We start from the raw sequence: 19,357 nt of genomic DNA, 5'->3' as shown, positions 1-19,357 counted from the left end.
ATTTCACAATTTCTAAATCTGATGATGGCAGAATCCATACGAATATGTACCGTAAAAAAACTGCCACTAATAGCTTACTTCATTCCTCAAGCTCCCACTATCCCCCGGTCATAAGGGGTATCCCCAAAGCTGAACTCCTAAGGACAAAAAGAAACTGTTCAGATACAATAACTTTTTCATTGAGGTCAAGAGAATTGAAGGAGAGACTACAAAGAAGGGGCTATAGTAGCTATAATATCAGGAAAGCAGAAAAGGTAGTTAACAAACTAAATAGAGAAACTCTTATACATTCTACTAATAATAAAAACAAAAATAATAATTTGGATTCAAAATTAAGAGTAGTGGGAACATTTTGCTCAGAGTGGCGGACAATTGTGAAATGTTTTCAAAAACATCAACATGTACTAATGCTAGATACGGATTTAAAACAATTCCTAGAAGATAAGATCTCATTCTCCAGGCAGAGATCACAAAACCTATATGATCAAATTTACCTGAGGGCTTCTATAGATGTGGAACCTGTAAGGCTTACCAGTATATGATACAGGTAAAAACATATCAAGACAAGTTTAAAAAAAATCTGGAAAATCCAACAATTTCTAAACTGCAATTCCACGAATGTAATTTGCTGTCTTTCTTGCCCATGTGGACTAAAATATGTGGGCATGACAACTAGGCCACTCAAATGACGCATCCTGGAACATGCAGGAAATATTAGAAGAGCTCCCACAGACATAGCAAATTTCAAACAAATCACTACTATAGCAAGACATTTTCTGAAATATCATCAGAATAATCCAAAATATTTAATCGCATTTGCAATGGAACAAATACAATTAGGAATAAGGGGCGGAGACATATGTAATGAACTGTTAAAAAGAGAAACTAAGAAAATATTTCTGATGGGCAGTATGACTCCATCAGGACTTAATGACAATAGTAATTATACAGTTTTCCTGTAAAAGATAATACTATTATCATAATCTTTTTCACATAAATAATCAAATGAAAAATAATTTAAAAGAAGATATCTTAATAAAATTCCTTTAAGATTATAACTAATCATTTTTATAATTGTATTTATTCACCTAGTTTAGTTATCACTTTCACACATCATTATATTTATCATTATATTTATTATTTATTTTTTAATCCTACTTTAATTAATATCTAGTTGTCACTCACCGGACTGTGAGTGCTTCTTCCCGGACTATTAGGAACCGTGGACGTCCTCTATCCTGAGGGACTGCGCATGCGCAGCCCTTTCCAAACCTTCAGTGTATGTTCCTTTAACTTAATTGGCAGATCAGGCAACCTCCCTATATTAAGCACCTGTGGTCAACACCACGTTGCCTGATCTTGGAGTCTCATTCCCCATGAGTCTCTGAAGGTGTTCCTGTGTTTCCTTGTTCATTCAGCCCTGCTGATTCCTGTGGTTTCCAAACCACTTCTACCTCTGTGGTTTCCAAACCACTTCTGCTACTGTGGTTCCCATACCACTTCTACCATCTACTATATCATCGTGACTGTGAGCTGATTCCTATCCGCTGCCTCCGTGCACTACAGTCTTCTAATCACTTCAACTCTACCATGTATCATTGGGACTGTTAGCTGATGCCTATCCGCTGCCTCCGTGCATTACAGGCTTCAACCACATCCACTCACCTGTTCATGATTGTGACTGCCAGCTGATTCCTATCCGCTGCCTCCGTGCACTACAGGCTTCAACCTGCAACTCGTCTGTGTTTCATCATCGTGACTGCTAGCTGATTCCTATCCGCTGCCTCCGTGCACTACAGTCTTCAACCTGCAACCCGTCTGTGTTTCATCGTGACTGTTTAGCTGATTCCTATCCGCTGCCTCTGTGCGCTTCAGTCTTCAGTCCTTGTCTACTCTACCGTGTTTCCTTGAGTCTGCTGCCACTATTGCTACCCGCTACTCTCCGTGATCATCTGTTCCAGTTCAACTCTGCTCCGGTGTCCCATCGTTACTGCACCTGCTGGTTGCTATTGGTTACCTCCGTGTTCCCGCAGAGACCCGCTGCTGTTACTTCTCAGCGCTACTCATCCATCTACTGCTGATCCGCTCTCCACGCCTTCCTGTGTTCCCTGCTGGTCTACCTACCTGTGCGCTGCACCTGCTAGACCCCTGCTTCACCCATCCAGGGACTTGTATCCTGCTGGCCTCCTGCCCTTCAGGTATCTCTGCACTCCTGTCTGACTGCCTTCTCCTGAACCACGGTATGCATACTTCCCATTGACTGTGCTGTGTATTGCATACCTTGCTGGACTGTGTTGGTTCTCCTCTGGAGTGTACTATCCGCTGAGTCTATTGCCATCATTGACTGTGTTGGTTCTCCTCTGGAGTGTACTATCTGCTGACTCTACTGCCATCATTGACTGTGTTATCTCATGCCGGATTACTTCAAGAGACTTTCTATATTGGCAGTGTTGTTCAGTCATTTATACATTTATATTGTGCATATTACTGTGGATCAAAGTCAAGGTGCCCGTGTATATATTGTGTTGCAGTCTCTCCCCGTGCACCTCCTCACATATATATTCAGTAGTACAACTTGCTAGTGGCAGACCACTGACTCCTGTTTACAGTTTCACCTGTTCCAGTATCCTCTCACATAGCAGTGGTACAACTTGCTAACGCAGACCACTGACTCCCCGGATACCTCCACTTGGATTCCATTCCTTCACTCAGACAGCGGTACAACTTGCTATCCGCAGACCGCTGACTCTCATCACCTCCTCGTTTCTGTTGGACATTCCTCCTCACTATAGCAGTGGTACAACTTGCTACCGCAGACCACTGACTACCTTCACGTGTCCTTTGTCCATACAGTTCCTCGTGTATTACTACCTCCATATTGCCAGTGCTGCTAGTCATAGACTTTCCTGAGCATCTCATCATCTGCTATTTCCTGTTCCGTGATCACCCTGCTACCAGAGTACCATATTACCACCTATACTGCTCTGGTAAGCCTATCACCTGGTGATCCCTGGGTAAAGACTCCTAGTGCCCGTGACAGTAAGATCAGGCCATGACAGACCCAGATACGGAACCTACTGCTAAAGAGATGCTGCAGCATCTGGTCAGCCGTGTGGAGCAACAGGATGCTCGCCAACAGCTGTTACTTCAATGTTACCAATCGTTAACCTCCCAAGGAACATCTGGACAGACTGTTACAGCTAGTATTGAAGCTCCTGTGCTTTCCTCCGTTTCCCCAGTGCCATCCCAGGTGTCTACAGCTCCTACGCTTCACCTGCCTACTCCGTCAAAATATGACGGGGACCCCAAAACTTGTAGAGGTTTCCTTAACCAATGTTCAGTCCATTTTGAACTCCAACCTCAAAATTTTTCTACCCATCGTTCCAGAGTGGCCTATCTTATCTCATTGTTTTCTGGACAAGCCCTGGCTTGGGCCTCCCCTCTGTGGGAAAGAAACGATCCAATTCTACAAGATAGTGCCAAATTCATTTCCACGTTCCGAAGTGTGTTCGATGAACCAGGTCGTGTGACCTCCGCTGCTTCCAGCATTCTTCGTTTGCGACAAGGCTCCCATACAGTAGGACAGTATGTCATTCAATTTAGGATCTTAGCCTCTGAACTTCAGTGGAACACTGAAGCATTAGTTGCCGCCTTCTGGCAGGGGCTCTCCGATAAAATTAAAGATGCACTGACTACCCAAGAGCTTCCTTCGTCACTAGAAGATTTGATCTCTCTTTGCCATCGTGTAGACATGAGATTTCGTGAAAGAGAATCTGAGAAAACAACTTCTGCTAAAGCACCTCTTCGTTTAAACCCTCAATTTCGTCCAGTTTCACCTTCTGTGATTCCCATGGAGATAGGACGTTCCAAATTATCTTTAGAAGAGAGGAAACGAAGAGTAAAGAATAGACTCTGTATCTATTGTGCTGATTCCACACATATGCTCAGTTCTTGCCCTAAGAAATCGGGAAATGCCAGGCCCTAACTAGTTCTGGAGAGGTGAAGTTAGGGTCCCTGGAGTCCTCTCCATTGTCTATGAAATCTAAAGTCTGCGCTTTCGATGTTACGATTTCCTTTGCTACCAAATCCTTTGAGTCACAGGCATTGATTGATTCCGGAGCAGCAGGAAATTTCATTTCTAAATCACTAGTGAATCAATGGTCCCTACCAGTGATCACTTTAAAAACACCCATTACTGTGACGGCTATAGATGGATCACGTCTCATCAATGGTCTCATCACCCAGAGTACGTCTCCAGTAACCCTTCAGATTGGTGTACTACACCATGAAGAAATTTCGTTTTTAATTCTTCCTGTTACGACAAGTCCGATTGTCTTAGGCCTTCCATGGCTTCAATGTCACTCTCCCCAGATTGACTGGCGCACCCCTCAAGTTACGTCTTGGGGGCCTGAATGTCACCATCGTTGTCTCTCTCAAGTTATTCCTCTTAAAGTACAGCAATCTTCCATCTCATCGTCCTCCCCGGGACTCCCTCCTCAGTATGCTTCATTTGCCGATGTGTTTGATAAAGCTCAGTCTGAACGTCTTCCTCCTCATCGTTCTTGGGATTGTCCGATCGACCTTCTACCTGGCAAGACTCCTCCCAGGGGTCGGGTCTATCCTCTCTCGTTACCTGAAACTCAAGCCACATCTGAGTACATACAGGAGAATCTCCAGCGTGGGTTCATTCGACCTTCCACCTCTCCCGCTGGAGCTGGGTTCTTCTTCGTCAAAAAGAAGGATGGATCATTACGCCCTTGTATAGATTTTCGTGGACTCAACGCCATTACTATCAAGAATCGGTATCCCATTCCGCTGATCACTGAGCTATTTGATCGCATCAAGGGAGCTCGGATATTTACTAAGTTGGATCTTCGTGGTGCCTACAATTTAATTAGAATCCGTTCCGGTGACGAATGGAAGACCGCGTTTAACACCAGAGATGGGCATTACGAATATTTAGTAATGCCCTTCGGGCTGTGTAATGCCCCCGCGGTTTTCCAGGGTTTCATCAATGAGATCTTTCGGGACTTATTATATGTATGTGTCGTTGTCTACCTGGACGACATATTGATCTTCTCACAGGACCTGCCTTCTCATCACCAACATGTGGCAGAGGTCCTCTCCAGACTACGGAAAAACTCATTGTTCTGTAAATTGGAAAAATGTTCATTCGAGTTACCCCAGATTCCATTCTTGGGGTATATAGTTTCCGGAGTTGGCCTGAAGATGGATCCAGACAAAGTAAATGCTGTACTACATTGGCCTCAGCCAACTACTCTTCGTGCCATCCAGCGTTTTTTAGGTTTTGCCAATTACTATAGACGCTTCATTCAAGACTTCTCATCCATTGCATCTCCCATTGTGGCCTTAACTCGGAAAGGGGCTAATACTAAGCAATGGTCATCTGAGGCTCTCCAAGCCTTTCAAATCCTCAAAGAGTCCTTCTCGTCTGCTCCCATTCTGCGACAACCTGATGTGACACTCCCCTTCTTCCTAGAAGTAGATGCCTCTAATGTGGGCTTAGGAGCTATTCTCTCCCAACGCTCGGAGCAACAAAAATTACATCCTTGTGCCTTCTACTCTCGGGGTCTTCTGCCCGCAGAGAAAAACTATACTATCGGGGACAAGGAGTTGCTGGCCATCAAAGCTGCATTAGAGGAATGGAGATACTTGTTGGAAGGAGCTCGCCATCCTGTGACGATCTTCACGGATCATAAGAACTTGTCATATTTGCAATCTGCTCAATGCTTGAACCCTCGTCAAGCAAGATGGTCTCTTTTCTTTTCCCGTTTTGAATTAATTATAACCTTCAAACCAGCTGCTAAGAACAAGAAAGCTGACGCTCTATCTCGAGCTTTTGTGACGTCCTCTGATGTAGAAGAGGTTCCCAACCATGCTATTCTAGACCCCAAATGTATTTCTCTGGCTGCGTCATCCACCAAAATGCTACCATTTGGGAAGACCCTCGTGCCTCCTACTCTGAGGAGGAAAATCCTTTCGTGGTTCCATGCCTCTCGTTTTTCTGGACACGCCGGTGAACATAAGACCTTTGAGATTCTCTCTCGTAGTTACTGGTGGCCTTCAATGAGGAGAGACGTCAAAGAGTTTATTGCTTCCTGTGATTTATGTTCTCAGTTCAAATCCTCCCGCAGAACTCCAGCAGGGTTGCTGCGACCACTACCCATTCCGTCCAAGCCTTGGACCCATATTAGTATGGATTTCGTTACTGATTTGCCACCAAGTAAGAATCACAATACTATTTGGGTAGTGGTAGACAGATTTTCGAAGATGGCTCATTTCGTCCCTCTGTCCGGTTTACCTTCCTCGTCTACTCTGGCTGAACATTTCATTAAAGAAATCTTCCGCATCCATGGATGTCCGTCTGAGATTGTGTCAGATAGAGGAGTACAATTCGTTTCCAGATTCTGGCGGGCCCTTTGTAAAACCTTGGGCATACGATTAGCACTCTCATCGTCTTACCATCCGCAATCTAACGGACAAACGGAACGAGTCAATCAAGATCTTGAGACTTTTATTAGGATGTTCTCTTCAGCCAACCAAGACAACTGGGTAGAATTGCTCCCTTGGGCTGAATTCGCCCATAACAACATGTACCATGAGTCATCATCCAAAACTCCATTCTTTGTGGTCTACGGTCACCATCCGTCTTTTCCGGAATTTCCTGCCCTCCCGCCCACCCAAGTTCCTGCTGTGGAGACTGCTTGTCAGACCTTCAAAATATCTGGTCTCAGGTCAAAACCTGTTTAAAGAAGACATCTAACAAATATAAGTCTTTCGCAGATAAGAAGAGGCGGGCTATTCCACCACTAAAAATTGGAGATCGTGTCTGGTTATCTACCAAAAATATTCGTTTGAAGGTTCCATCTATGAAATTCGCCCCTCGTTTTATTGGTCCATATAGGATCATTCAAGTTATCAATCCAGTATGTGTTAAACTTCTTCTTCCTAAGAATCTTCGGATTTCCAATGCCTTCCATGTGTCCTTACTCAAACCTCTTATTATCAATCGTTTCTCGACTCCTCCCTCAGCACCGCAGCCAGTTCAAGTTCATCAGGAGGAGGATTTCGAGATTACTGAGGTATTGGATGCAAAAATTTCGCGAGGAGTCCTCCGTTTCCTCGTTCATTGGAAGGGCTTTGGTCCTGAAGAGCGTTCATGGATCAAAGCTGAAGATCTTAATGCTCCTGCCCTTCTGAAGAAGTTTTATTCCAAAAATCCGGACAAGCCCGGTTCCAGGCGTTCTGTGCCCACCTTTAAAAGGGGGGGTACTGTCACTCACCGGACTGTGAGTGCTTCTTCCCGGACTATTAGGAACCGTGGACGTCCTCTATCCTGAGGGACTGCGCATGCGCAGCCCTTTCCAAACCTTCAGTGTATGTTCCTTTAACTTAATTGGCAGATCAGGCAACCTCCCTATATTAAGCACCTGTGGTCAACACCACGTTGCCTGATCTTGGAGTCTCATTCCCCATGAGTCTCTGAAGGTGTTCCTGTGTTTCCTTGTTCATTCAGCCCTGCTGATTCCTGTGGTTTCCAAACCACTTCTACCTCTGTGGTTTCCAAACCACTTCTGCTACTGTGGTTCCCATACCACTTCTACCATCTACTATATCATCGTGACTGTGAGCTGATTCCTATCCGCTGCCTCCGTGCACTACAGTCTTCTAATCACTTCAACTCTACCATGTATCATTGGGACTGTTAGCTGATGCCTATCCGCTGCCTCCGTGCATTACAGGCTTCAAGCACATCCACTCACCTGTTCATGATTGTGACTGCCAGCTGATTCCTATCCGCTGCCTCCGTGCACTACAGGCTTCAACCTGCAACTCGTCTGTGTTTCATCATCGTGACTGCTAGCTGATTCCTATCCGCTGCCTCCGTGCACTACAGTCTTCAACCTGCAACCCGTCTGTGTTTCATCGTGACTGTTTAGCTGATTCCTATCCGCTGCCTCTGTGCGCTTCAGTCTTCAGTCCTTGTCTACTCTACCGTGTTTCCTTGAGTCTGCTGCCACTATTGCTACCCGCTACTCTCCGTGATCATCTGTTCCAGTTCAACTCTGCTCCGGTGTCCCATCGTTACTGCACCTGCTGGTTGCTATTGGTTACCTCCGTGTTCCCGCAGAGACCCGCTGCTGTTACTTCTCAGCGCTACTCATCCATCTACTGCTGATCCGCTCTCCACGCCTTCCTGTGTTCCCTGCTGGTCTACCTACCTGTGCGCTGCACCTGCTAGACCCCTGCTTCACCCATCCAGGGACTTGTATCCTGCTGGCCTCCTGCCCTTCAGGTATCTCTGCACTCCTGTCTGACTGCCTTCTCCTGAACCACGGTATGCATACTTCCCATTGACTGTGCTGTGTATTGCATACCTTGCTGGACTGTGTTGGTTCTCCTCTGGAGTGTACTATCCGCTGAGTCTATTGCCATCATTGACTGTGTTGGTTCTCCTCTGGAGTGTACTATCTGCTGACTCTACTGCCATCATTGACTGTGTTATCTCATGCCGGATTACTTCAAGAGACTTTCTATATTGGCAGTGTTGTTCAGTCATTTATACATTTATATTGTGCATATTACTGTGGATCAAAGTCAAGGTGCCCGTGTATATATTGTGTTGCAGTCTCTCCCCGTGCACCTCCTCACATATATATTCAGTAGTACAACTTGCTAGTGGCAGACCACTGACTCCTGTTTACAGTTTCACCTGTTCCAGTATCCTCTCACATAGCAGTGGTACAACTTGCTAACGCAGACCACTGACTCCCCGGATACCTCCACTTGGATTCCATTCCTTCACTCAGACAGCGGTACAACTTGCTATCCGCAGACCGCTGACTCTCATCACCTCCTCGTTTCTGTTGGACATTCCTCCTCACTATAGCAGTGGTACAACTTGCTACCGCAGACCACTGACTACCTTCACGTGTCCTTTGTCCATACAGTTCCTCGTGTATTACTACCTCCATATTGCCAGTGCTGCTAGTCATAGACTTTCCTGAGCATCTCATCATCTGCTATTTCCTGTTCCGTGATCACCCTGCTACCAGAGTACCATATTACCACCTATACTGCTCTGGTAAGCCTATCACCTGGTGATCCCTGGGTAAAGACTCCTAGTGCCCGTGACACTAGTCTAGTCATATGGCAATTTATGTTTCACATTATCACATCTCAACATGCATATAATATGCTCTTAATCACATATTGATATTTATTGATTTTCATCACTTTAATTTATTATCTATTATTTTTTATTTTTACTTTATTTATTTTGTCATTTATCTTAATATGATTATATCAGTATATTCACTTTACACAGATTATTACAACATATCAGTGAAGCTGTAAAATGTTTATACTTCTCACAATTACAGACACTTTATCATAATCTACTGTATAGCTCACATTAAACACAATGAAATTGTTGCATGATAATAAACAATAATAAAATAATTTAAGTTCCTTATGGGAACAAATAATTTCCATCTATCGTAATATACTTACCTTTGTAGTCTCCTAATCCTTGTATGTAATGGACATATGATTGATCCTTAAAATATACCATTCATATATTAAAATACAGTAATTTCAATTAGTCATTCTTACAAATAACTGTAATATGACTTTCAAATTATCAGCAAAACTGTAACATGTCTAAAGCCTCTAACATTTACAAACACTTTATCATAGTCTGTTTAGTAGTTCACATTTGCTTCTCTTAATATGTGGATGCATGTATTAACAGATAACAATCCAGATGATTCACTGATGTAATCACCTGACCCAGAGAGTCAGTAACAACACAGGAAAGTATCGTTATTAGAGTTGGGAGGAATTCCCCATGTATACAATCTAGTTAACTGGCTGATGTAATCACATGACCGGACGGTTGCCATCAATGTCGCTAAGCAATGTCACTAATTATGGGTGGATCTCCCCCTTTATAAGACTGACCAACATACACCTCGGCTTGCCTCGAAAAAGCCTCCTAGCGTTTGCTGCTTACTAAAGATTTATATTTAAAGAACATTTAAAAACGATCTAAAGAGAAAATGTATTACCAAATAGTTATGGAATGATACGCACTAGATATAGTATCTCTCATCAGAGCTCTGCGAAACTGAGAGTTCTAAAGACTAGCTCTGTATGAATGATATTCCTATTAGGGAATAAATGAGAAAGCATCAAGTATAAAACCAGCCCGCACAAAGTGGGGGAGGGATAACTGATCACTAAAGGGAAGGTTAAGAAATAAATCTAAAGCATACCACACTTTATTGTTAAAAGATCAATTTATTAACCCCATAAGAACCTTGATATCAAATATGGAATAGTTAAGGGAGATTACACTCATATAGCAATATGAATAGTAGCATACATGGTCCGGATGTTATATATATGCACCGATGACTACAAACCAAGCTATTAAAACACCTTAGGATCTTCCACTTAGAAATTTATTTTTAAACTACCAGGACACTAAACCTATTGGATAGATTATTCTTTATTAAAATTCTGCAATTAGGAATTCTTGTTGCTACATCGATATTGGACAACACCAGTTCAAAATATACGATATCTCCCCTTAACAGATAAGTGATAATATACTCTCTACCACATAGATCTAGAAAGTGGGCCTGCTAAGTATACCTATATGAGATAATCAAGTCCCCCACCATAATTAGAACCAACTTAAGGGTTCTACATTATACGCTCATACCATATATAAGAATTATAATATCTGAATACTATAAGAATAGGATGCCATACCCCTAATGACCATAGGTGGCAGACATCCCAAATAACAGATTATCAATTTGATCTCTTTAGAATTAATTAAGAAGTTACAAACCAACCAATAGAGCGGCAGCGCAGCTAGGTAGTTTTCTTTTTACCTTTTTAACAGTATCTACTAATATGGTTTATACATGTCATACTCTATTTTAAAATATTTTGCTACTAGCCTTTGAGCGATTATTCCCTAAAAATAAATATACATTTTAATATAAACGAATAAGGTTATATGTTTTAAAGGTTTTTGACCATTTGAGTTCCTCTATCCCAGGACACACTTTTTTCTTTTTCTTTTGTTAATATTAATGACTTGACTAAGGATCTGGAGTAGCTTAGTGAGTATTGGTACCGTGATCGGGAGACGGGAGGCTGCTGGCGTGGGTTGCACTTTGGCCCATCCTTTTAGTGTCTTGGAAATCATAAAGCCTTTCGTGACATCGACTGAACCGTGCAAGTGGGCCATGAATGAAATACCAGCCAGCGTGTAGGCCATACTGGTCTTGGAAGCCCCTCAGAAGTATTTATGCCACATAAATGCCATGATGGCCCTTCTCTGACCTGACTCAGACTGGTCCCTGTGGTTGAGGAAGTGGGGCCACTGGCTCCAAGCTGTCTGTTAGGCCTGTAGGGTCGAGGTCACTAAAGCACGTTCCACAAGTCCCTTTATGCCAGCTTGATGATCTACCAAACACAAGAGAGACAGGGAATGCCAAAGCTATTGGCCTGAGGCGCTAACTCACAGAACCTACGCCATTGGAAGTGGGATAGGGCGTCAGCTAAAATGTTCTGTACGCAGGGGACGTGTTGTGAATAAATCGAGATGTCATGTTGAAGGCAGCGTAAAATGAGGTGGCGCAATAGGGCTATAGCATGGTATGTGGAAGCGCTCTGTTTATTTATGGATTGAACTACTCCGAAATTGTGGCCCCAAAAGACAATGTGCTTGCCCTGCAATGCAGGCGCCCACAGCTCCATGGCAATGACAATAGGGAATAGCTGTAGCACTATGAGGCTTTTAGCTTTTCTGGCCTGATGCCAGCTATCCGGCCAACATTCGGCGCACCAGTGGGCGTTAAGATAAGCGCTGAAACTGTGTGCACCGGAAGCATCAGTGAACAAATTAAACTTGAAATTCTCTATGGGCGTGGTGGGCCAAATTCTCTTGTCGTTAAAGTCCTGTAGGCAGACGAGCCACACTTGTAAATCCTCCCTGAATTCTTGGGAAAAGCGAATTGCCGGATGTGGTCTGTCTATCCCTGCTGTGGCTCCTTGAATTTTCTATCAAAAAACTCTCCCCATAGGAAACACTTGGCAGGCGAAGTTGAACAGACCCAATAAGGATTGCACCCGATGCAGCGAACAGGAAGTGAACCCTAACACTGTTGCTATGGCATCTGACAGTTTTAGCACCTTGTCAGAGGGGAGTCTAAAATAGCGGGCCGCAGAATCTATTTCTATGCCCAAGAATGATAACTGTACCATAGAACCTTCCATTTTATCCATAGCTATGGGCACTCCTAACACTGTAAAAAAAAGCCTGGACAGAGCATAAAGTATTCTGGAATATGGGTCAATTGGGCGGGCCGATGACAAGGAAGTCGTCGAGATAGTGAGCAATTGCCCTGCAGCCTGTTCCAGCCTGAATGCCACAGTGCAAGAAACAGTTACATTTCTCAAAAAGGGCGCAGGATATTGAGCAGAACCATGGGTAAGCAGTGGTCTATGTAGTAACCGCCGCAGTGTCTAAATACCATATATTGGTATGACTCAGGGTGTAGAGGCAACAGGCGGAAAGCTGACTCTATATCGATTTTGGCCAGCAGGGCCCCTTTTCCGCATTCTTGTACGAAGGTAAGGGTAGACTCAAAAGACTGGTAGGTGACCGTGCTAAGGGGAAGTGTCGATGGCATCATTAACAGATTGACCCGCGGGGTAGGACAAGTGCTGAATGAATCTAAACTTACCCTCTGTTTTCTTGTGGACTACTCCTACCGGGGACAGAATAAGTTTGGGAATGAGGGCCTGCTCAAAAGGCCCTATCATGCGTCCTAAACAAATTACTTTATCTATCTTTCCATCTAGAATTTCGGGGAAAGCAAAAGCCGACTTGAGATTAATGGGGTCTAATGTTGATGAGGGGCCCTGTACTGGTAATTTGAAACCAAAGTGGAAGCCGTCATATAGTATGGATGCTGTGTTCCTGTCATAATAAAGTTTCAGCCATTTATCAAGTTCTACTAAATTAATTGGCGATGGGGCCTTGATGAGGAGCTGCTGCTGTAGTGACCTGTCCCCTACTCACATTTCCCCTGGATCTGCTGCAATCTGAAGCAGCGTGTTGGCCGCCACAAGATGCGCAGATGTGTTTGTAGCTACAAAGAGTGTCCCTTGCTGGCAGACACCGGAATTAAGATCGTAACATGTTCCTTTGAAGGGGAGGGTAATTTATGCCCTCCCTGGCCCAGGAAACCTCTTACTGGCACCTGACTCTGAAACATGGCTACTGGGCCTCATCAGCTCCATCAAGGTGTCTATGTCCTTTGAACCTAAAGGGAGGTTTATCCGACCGCTCATTTGCTTTCTAAAGAGCTCATCATATGCCCGCCAAATCGAGGGCCCATCCTTAACGTACATGTCGCTTATCAAGTGCATATATCGCCATACCTCAGTGTGTACGCTTGGTCGAAATTCAATATAAACGGCTGCGAAGACTCAAAAACCATTCACCAATTTGGGAAAAGAGCAATATTTTTCTTCGCCCATGCCGGTTCTCTCACACGCTGCTGCTAAACTCTTTCTGCCATTTTCAGTAAGAGCGAACATGTCCACTTTCGTGCCTCTCTGAATCTTGTTGCGAACACTTGGTCTAATACCGTATGTCAAAGCTAGATTCTCTAACTGACCCAAATCCCCTACTCTCACGCTCAGTTCGGGGCCTGGTGTCTGTGGAGATTTTTTTGTATGCTTACCGAGCAACTGTGTCTCTAGAATTTTGATCAGTTTACTTGGCCTATGCCCAGAGTCTGATGAATCCTTACTGGTGGTTGACACAGGTGGACTGGGATGGTGTGACTTGCTTATAATAACATCAGTGCACTCACCACAAGCCGCAGTGCCCTCGACTACATCAGTAGTTGGTGTTGTAACATCCGTTGCTGGGGCGAGCTGTGTCCCTGGCACTGCGTGTACCAGTTCCCCGGATTCCTCTGCTGTGGTCAGCTTGTCCGAGCGTGACCCTGTGCAATGAAACCTGTCGTGCGTGGATGTACCGACACTGCAGGTGGGGTGGCGCACCGAATTTGGGAATGGGTCATATTATGTCCAGATGAGGAAACTAAGTCTATAGGCGGGAAGGGCCATTGCAACGGGTTGTCGGCACTAGAGTGGTGGTAATCTATGATGAGCGTTGGTATACTGGGTCCTGTATGGCCCGGAAGAGTCGGCAATGTATGAGAACTGAGAAAGTGACCTGTGTGCAGGCGAAGAAAACCCCCCTGTCACGCCCATCACGTTGGGTAATGTCAATGGAGGACAGCTACATGTGCTGAAATTGCGTCTGACCAAGAGCCATTCTGTTAGGGGGTGATGATGATAAATTTTGGTGGTTGTGGGAAAGTCTCACTGACGTTTCTCCAAGTGTCACGTGTCTATAGAAAGTGGAAGTGTCTATGGCAGTACTGCAGTGTCTGTCGCTCAAGATCTGGGATAGGGCTCAGAGAAATGGCGTCAAGAGCTAAACTGGCAGCAGCTGGTAAAGTGATCTCCTAGCCGGCGGGGCGCCCCTATAAAATTGTGCGCCCCAAATAGAACCCCGTGTATTCTGCGGTAGGAAGGGGCTGGGGGGAAAGTAAAGTTGATGATAGGCTTGGGGGTTGAAAGCGTGGCTAGCTAAACTAATGGTTGGCAAGGGAGGGGTTATTGGAAAATACAGTCCAGCTCTGAGGTCGCTGTTGCTGGGGGCCCCCTCTGGTGGGCGATTATACGTATGGCTGCTGCTTTTGTTACTATTTTCCGGAGGGGGGTAATGTGTCTGATGGACAGGTTAGAGGAGAAGGCTCCTCTGCGGGGGGGGGGGCACTTCCCTCCCTCCCTGCCCGCCCCGCATTTAATGCACCGGCTTGCGCACCAGAGCTGGGGCGAGATGCATGATCTGCGAAGTAGATGATCTGCGCATGCGCGTGGCCACAGGCTATTCAGATTGAATTTCCCGGCCGCGCCTGCTGCGCTTTGGATGTGCAGTATTGGAAGGGTGAGTGGATAACCACTGCGGATTGGGGTTGGCAATGATGGTAGAGCTCCTGGTGGGGGTAAGCGGCAAACGGCCGTGGGCAGGGCGAAAACCAAGATGGCCGCCGAGGCTGGGGGAAGGGGAGTCTCTGAGGCGCGCTGGGAGGGCAGTAGTTTTTTACGCCTTGGCATATCGCTGGAGGAAGGAACTGTATTGGGGTGGTGGGGAGGGTTCGCTGGAATTTGAGGATAAGAAGAGTGGGAGGTTGGGGTAGCTACCATGGAGGTGAGGGGAAACTAAATATAGTGGCGGGGGAAGAGGAGGGGGAGGAAGGGTCATGTGGAAAGGAGTATTGGGGTTTTAACAGGGGTTTTAACAGGGTGAAGTAGGAAATTAGAGGAACTGCAAAGGTTTATAGGTGTAAAACAGTATAGGTGACTAGAGTTATAGCAGAGGTGAAAAATTAGAAGAGAAGGAGTTTGATACAAATCTTTCTCTCGCTACAGGCTCTCCCACTGGATCTTGTGAAGAAGAGTGAGTTAACCAGGAAGTGCTGCCTCCTATATGGAAAACCATTACCCTCCCACTCTAAAACCATTGGTCGGGCTGGGACTACTGTGAACCCCTTAAAGGTAAGTGTAAGCTCAGACGCAAACACTGTCTCTATTTAAGTGCATTCAACTCAGGGCTTCACTTGTCATTCTTGCAGGAAATTTAGAGATTCAGCCACTCAACAGATTATTGGGCAACTTCCTCAACTGTCCTAGACAAATTTCAATATATATGATTAAGCAGAAAAGATCAAAATAAAACATTGGATGGATATAATTACACAGTCATGAGTGGATTGGGAACTTAAAGTGGCCCTGGCAAAAATTATTGAAGTGGCCTCATGTGGGTGGGACCAAAATAACTGTGGGTGGAGCCAACACAAAAGTAGTCAGGATTTAGAACTCCTGGAATCTGGTTGTAGTAGCATTTAAGAAAACCTAGATGTGATGACTTTACACACAGTGGGTCATCTCTAAAGCAATGCAGGGCAAATGCTGCCAATCCTGTGTCATAAAATGACATGAATCCTTTTACATTATCTGCGACTGGTTTATGCCTCTGTGCTCCAACTTGTTTAGTTGCCTACTAACACGTACTTCCAAAAATTCCCTTCATAGAAACATACCTGACTTTGTTTAATAAGTTTAACTATTACGAAAGATGTTGACACAATCGTATTTGATCAGTCTGCCAGAGTAGCATATGAGCACCTCACGCACTGTTGTTTCCCTGACATCATGAGATGCAAACTACCAAATCTCTCTCCATATATAATATATAAATATGTGTACTGTGTTTCAAAAATGCATTAATAATAATCCATATAATAAATGGCTGTCCAGGTGCGATCATCACAAAGGTGAAACAACTTATGCAAGAAAACACTTAATTTGCAACAAATGTGTATGAGTCCTAAATGTGCCCAGTGATTGGGGGTGGTTTGAATTAACAGTGTAGGGAGGGTTGACAGACAATGGCATAAGTAAAGGGGAAAACTATTGTAAGTGTTTGCTGGTGATATACTAAGTGCAAAAGAGGCAGGATTAATGATATTGTCAGTGCAATGGGGACTGGCCATATTTTCAACAAAGTGATCTGAGAATGGGACCAGTGCAAGGTAGAAGGAGGCAATGGAATCAATGCAAGAAGCACTAAAGTATCACCAGAGCTGGCATAAGGCTCTGGGTGGGGGGGGGGGGGGGGCACTTAAGACAGGGGGGTTATCATTTTAGATACATTTTAGCCAAATACACAGGAAAAACTGTGTGCACTACTGTTAGATACACGCAACTCTGCCTACACGAGCAGTACAGTGTGAAGCGGGACATACCTCCCAACTGTCCTTACTGTCTGACCAAATCCTGACTAAGCGAGATAATCACCCAAATTCGGGACTGCCCCATCAGAATCAGGACAGTTGGCAGTCTGTCCTGCTCTCCCTTACCTATTCATATCACTTACACAACCTGTGGCTGCTGGTTTCTTTAGATCAGTTGCTGCTTGTCTGGATACTGGAATGCTGGAGGCCCTATTTAGAAAAAATAATGAGTACATGAAATTAGAAAATGCCAACCAGCCTCAGCATTAAATCAATAGCATTCACATTAAATAATTAGGCCTCCCTCCAGCCCAAACATTAAAATAATAGTACTCACATTTGTATATAGATCTATTTCCCTCCAACCAGCCCTGACAATAAATTAATAGAATACACATTTAATAAGTAGACATACTTCCCTCCAATCAACCCCAGCAAAAAATTAATAGCATTTACGTTTAATATTACCATTTCCCATAGCCATTCCCAGCATTAAATAATTCATATTCACATTTAGTAAATAACTCTCCTCCCCAAACTCAGTCCCACATTAAATTAATAAATACAAAAATAAATCAGGCGCTATGAATCATATATAATGTCATGTGGTAATGGACCGCAGCTCCCTATGACAGATATCAAACTGTCAGAAACATACAAGTATCAAAAAATGGAAAAGGGGCGCTGTATCCACCGTTTTTTTATTATATCATAAAATACACTTAAAAAGAATTACATATGTTATTACATACAGCAGTTTAACACTGCAATATAAGTAGAAAATAAAAACCTAATGGTACCATAAACTACTAATTAGCATTGATTGCTCCTAAAATCCTGAGGTTAGTGACAGCTGGGAATACAATGTATCCAAGTGCAGAAACAAATAAACATGTGAACATGTAAAGAATTAAATTCATTCAGAACAAGTGAATCATCGTGTATATTACTTAGTTGATGGAATCATCTGATAATCAAAAGTATCTTGGATGGTAGCACTATTAGTTCTCTTATGATTTTGAAGTGTGCAGATGCTCACTGCAACAAATGGACAGTGGAGATCCTTAGTTATAAACGGATCACATTCGGTTTCAATGAAGAAATGTAAAGCTCTCCTGATTTTCACAAACAAACGGCAGCCGAGTGGGTTGGAATTAGCATGCAGACAACTGCAGCAATAATGACAAAGTCTTAGACCAGTTGAAACTCCACTTTGCGTAGCCGATGCAGATTGTACAACGGAGGCAATGTAACATAAATTCCGCGCTCCACTTACTTGGATCCAGCTGGATACCCCGGGGTATAGGAGGAAGGTGTCCTGAATGGCTATAGGTAGTATGCCAAATCAAATTGCCCTGACGCGTTTCTCCGTGACAAGCACGGTTTCATCAGAGGAATAAGATTGCCAGAGTATCCACATGTCATTTAAGGCCGGTCCGTATATATCACGTGACATCATCCAGCCAATCAAGGGGTTTTGATTCCAATCGTCAGTGTGTTTTAAATCAGCGTATAATATGGGCTGTGTAAATGTTTCCACCAAACCCTATAAAACTGTCTGGGGAGCAATTGCACATATAGTCAAGTACATTATGCATATGGGGCAAACAAAATAAAATAAAATAATAAAATAATAACAACCCTTCGTGCCAAATAATAAACGGCACTATATGAACCAGTATACGCTTGTGTATAAATAAACAAATAAATAAATAGGTCTTGAGCTGCATGATCCCAATCACGGACCATAAAATAAATGACAAATCATATATATATACATATATATATAAATACACATACATATATATATATATATATATATATATATAAGGCATAGAAGATTTGCCTAAACATATAAAATATGAAATAAAAAGACTTTCTTGTAATTAAACACCAAATAACAATAAAAATAAATCTAATGGAGGAAGCGGTCTCCCATCCAAGTATTGGCCCCACCTAATCCTGCTTAGCTTACGGATCAAGTTATATATAGCTGACATGAGGCCAAATGAACTAAATAAAAAATTATAGATACAAAGATCTTATAATCATATAAATAAAGATAAACCCTAAAGATGTGTAACAAGAGCCCTATCAAACATAGTAGAATATACATAACAAATATCACAGATGACCCTACTGAATTGGTCTTCATTCACATATTATTTAGTTCTATACTTTCATTGAGGCCGTTAGGAACCATGGAATTCAATCTAAATATCCAGTATGCCTCTCTACGACACAAGAGATTGAATCTGTCACCACCCCTAGGGGTGATGTCAATTTGTTCAATAGCCCTAATTTGGAGTCCATCCAGAGAACCATTCATACATGTATTGACATGCATTGATAAACTATGGGTTTTCACATTTTTCAAAATATTTCACATTAAATTAATAGCCCCATATCACACCAGCTTTGAATTAAAGGTCCCG

Source organism: Mixophyes fleayi, chromosome 1 (assembly GCF_038048845.1).
Source record: "Mixophyes fleayi isolate aMixFle1 chromosome 1, aMixFle1.hap1, whole genome shotgun sequence".
Taxonomy (NCBI): Eukaryota; Metazoa; Chordata; class Amphibia; order Anura; family Limnodynastidae; genus Mixophyes; species Mixophyes fleayi.
This window is presented reverse-complemented; position numbering follows the sequence as displayed.